The sequence below is a fragment of the Pygoscelis adeliae genome, unplaced genomic scaffold (genome assembly GCF_000699105.1).
Source record: "Pygoscelis adeliae isolate BGI_AS28 unplaced genomic scaffold, ASM69910v1 Scaffold85, whole genome shotgun sequence".
NCBI classification, from domain to species: Eukaryota; Metazoa; Chordata; class Aves; order Sphenisciformes; family Spheniscidae; genus Pygoscelis; species Pygoscelis adeliae.
In genome coordinates this window covers 754719-758724 of record NW_008824900.1, presented here as the reverse complement: position 1 = coordinate 758724, position 4006 = coordinate 754719, and positions in this window count along the sequence as shown.

Here is a 4006-nt window from a genome sequence, read left to right as displayed (position 1 = left end):
GCCACCCATGCCAGCCCAGTGCCCCCAGTTCAGCCCAGCGCCTCACAGCCCCGACCCCCAGTACAGCCCAGTGCCCCCAGTTCAGCCCAGCGCCTCACAGCCCCGGACCCCAGTATAGCCCAGTGCCCCCAGTTCAGCCCAGCGCCTCACAGCCCCGGACCCCACTACAGCCCAGTGTCCTCAGTTCAGACCACCCATACCCAGCACTCCCAAGCAGAGGACTTGTTCAGCCCAGCACCTCACACCCCCCCACACCCAGCACTCCCCTCAATCAGCCCAGTGTCCCCAGTTCAGACCAGTACTTCCCATGCCCATGGACACCACTCCCCGTTCCTGGCACCCCCAGTTCATTCCAGTGCTTTACCCACCCACAGCCAGCTTGGCCCAGTGCCCCCAGCATGGCCCAGCACCCCCAGTTCAGCCGCGCACCCAGCCTGTGTGTGGTGGCCCCCCAAGTCCCCCAGCCATGGTGCTGGCCCTGGAGCCCTCATGCAGGGGCTGCCGGAGGCATGGGCCGCCCGTTCCCGTTTCTTTCCATTGGCCTCTTTGGGTCATTTTTAGTGATTCTGCCAGTTCAGTCAGTACGAGTCCAGAACTTTACTAAAAACTGGTGGCAAAGAGCAGCGAAGGCTCCTCACTCCCTCGCGGGTTAGCCATTACGGCATGCCTGCAGGAGGCAGGCTGTGGAAATCAGACCTTTCGGCTCCTGTGCTCCTGCAAAGGCACGCTTGATCTTGTTTCTCACGTTCATTGCAAGACCTCAGGGTGCTTTACAGCACTGATACAACTTGCCCTGTGGTTCTCGTAAACTTACTCCTCTCTAGATTAGTAAGAGCAACAGCTGGCAGCTGTCTTGGTGCATTCGTCTTATTTTGTGTTTAACTGAGATCAGAAAATTATCAGCAATTATGTTAGAGGATGTCCTGGGTTTTGCGTGTAAATTCTTCTGCATTTGATTGCAATATTTGGATATTTGAATGTTTTGAGATATCCCCACTCTGGATCTTGCTCTGCAATTCCCCCTGGGGACATCGGGCAGAGGTGGGCGGCTGAAGAGGGAGATGAGCACACGCAGCGTGGGCGTAATCTGCAGGGCCATCCTCCGCAAGGCCGGCGATAACAATTGAAGCAAGAGAAGGTGTCGCTGAGGGGAGAGAGTTGTCTGAGGGTGATTAAATAGCAGTAGTATTATCACGGCAGAGCATTCCTCATGCACCAGTGCTGGGCAGCTACGTTAAAATTTCCCGGTGTGTCTGCTTCAAAGAATAATTGTACTTTCTTAAATAATAAATTACAGACATATTTGTCATTTCCTGCTCTTGGAGGCTGTAGTTTAGTTAAAGCAAAGTGTTGCAAGCTGGTAGGAAATTAAAGAATAAAGCCAGGACTTAGATTCCACTTTTACAATTTCCAAAACTTAATACGCCTAAAATTTTCAGAGTTAGAGCAGACATATGTGCCACCTTATCCACAGGCATTCCCTTTGAGAGGGAGGCAGTCCCCGTGGAGAATACAGGCCTGTGGGGAAAGTTACCCCTGATCTCACAGAGGTGCCATTCAATCGGTTACCGGATTTACAGCCAGGGGTGCTTTTATAGCGAGCAAACAGGCCTGTTGCTCGCTTCTGCCTTTTAAAATGAGAAGCTCTGGCAGCCTGCTTTTGGAACAGAATTAAAAAAGACCTGTGTTAATACTAAAAATCACCTTTGGTGTCACCTTTGGTGACATTTCACAGGTTCATGACAAAGATTCATCATCTGCCCAAGGGTGGACATTCTGCTACGGGTCTATGAATTGTAACTATGAGAGCAGCAAGAGAGGAAGGCAGGTCTGGTGGGGTTTCGCAGAGGACATAGCTTCAGTATCGGTCCTGTGACCAGGGAAACACCAGCGATCAAGTTGACCAGCTCCTTGCATTGTTCAGGCCAGGACCTCCGTGTCTCACTACCCTGCGGGCAGCTGGAGCACTGGGATGGAGGAACTTGGCTGAGAGGTCCATGTGAGGACAGAGACAGTCACTCTCCACGTCACATTGTGGCACGTGGCCGAGGATCATGCTTCTCCCACCAGGCATGTTCTTGAGGAGTTCCTGCAGCTGCCCCCAGTGCAGCCCTGATCCTGGGCAAGCGGTGAGCTCCTTCTACCAAACCACTGTCATCTTTTGGCTGCTCTGGCTTTTGTGATAGTGCAAGAGTAACTCTCAGAAAATGAATTGGAATTCCATAAAGATTTCGGTGATGACGAACCCTCCTGTGCAGGCATCACTCTGATCCTCACGTCTACACAGACCTTAATCCTACAGTCATGGAGGATCAATGTTCAGGTTAAACTGTGGGCAGCAAAATAGGAAGGAGTCCTGATGGTCTCTGCCTTATCCCTGGGTATATCTGGGTCACAGTCGCTTTCCTCATGTGTTCATAGAGTGACCTCTGATTAAAAGCACTCTCACTGGGGAGAGCTTGGAGCACAGCCATGCAGCGGGCGATGTAAGAGGCAGCACTTTGGGGAGGAGACAAGAACATTATATAAATGTGTATTTGACAACAGCATCTTTATTTTCAAAGTGATTTTTCTATGGGAAAACTGCAAGTTTTTTAAAATGCATGTAGCAAGGGATGATGAATACAGCCTCCCGTGATACCTCCATCCATTTAAGCTGTATAAATGGAATATCACCTTTTCCTGTGCCCTGACTGAAGGACCGCTGCCCATGCCATCAGTGGCACTTTTAATGGCAGACTGCTCTGCACTGCATCTGTGTAGCCAGAGTTAGCTCCGGGTTTTCGGTGGACATGTATGGCATTTATCAAAGGGAGAATATACAAAGAGCACTCTGCACTTATTCCTTATTATAAAGCGATAGTCGATAGTCTTCACTGGGTCTCAAATGAGTCCCCTCTTGTATCTCCTCTTAAAGTGAGGTACCGAGAGAAGCGAATTACCCAGCCACCCAGCCAGCGGGCAGGAGGGCTGAGGAGGGAGCTGTGGTACTGAACACAATCTTAAATTAAATCCCGGATAAGGTGTTGGCCTCCGCAGAGGGGATGATAATACAAGATCACCAAAGCCAGCCAGGCTTGCAGACCAAGAAGCATGAAGTGCTTTGTGCCTGCCCTTTGGGAAAGCCTAAGGTTTCTCCTGCTTCGTGTGACAGCTCACACGCAGAGGGGCTTAAATTCAGACCCCACTGCAAAGCACAAGGGGTGGGTCAGAGCCCCTCTGCGAGTGCCACTGCAGCCACCAGGACAGTGGGGACACCAGAGGATACAGCAGCAGCTATCTGACCCCAACCCTACGGCTTCTCCAGCACTACTGGTTCATTCCCACCTGACCCCAGGACATGGTGGCAGAGCCACAGCCCCAGTAGAGTGGGGTCTATTTGTAGTGACTGTATCAACTCCTCCAGGCTGTAGAGTATACACAGAGAGGAGAGACCTATCCCCATGTGAAGGCACAGACGAAACCCCCACCGTAACCACAGCACACGTGAGAGCCTAGCTCCCACCCCAAACCCAACACCTGCCGGCAGTCAGGTTCCCCTGCCCAGCAGCACAGCCCAGCCACGCCGTGCCTCCCAAGAGAGGCTCCAAGTTTGGTGCATGCTCCTGTGTGACATTTAGGGGGGCTGGGTGGTGTGATTGCACCGGCATTGCTACTTTGGTACAGATAACCGTAGGCTGGACGTACTCCAATGCACGCGTGACCCAAGTATCATTAGATCCCTAGAAGGGCTTTCCTCTTAGCAGGACAACCACATCTGGGAAGCATCCTCTGTAGCAGTCGGTAGCGTTGCTGTGAAACGCAGACACATCTTGCCGAGGAATCTGACGTATACATATCAGCCTTCTCAGCGCAAGCGTGCAAGGCTATTTGGGCAGAGAACACTATCTGACCTCTCTGAGGTATCGGCCAACTTTCCATGCACGGCTGCCAGCAGTCAGTGGTGATGTGTACGGCTGCTGTAGTTTATCAGGGTGGCAGAGAGATTTACCTCTGCTTCATGTGC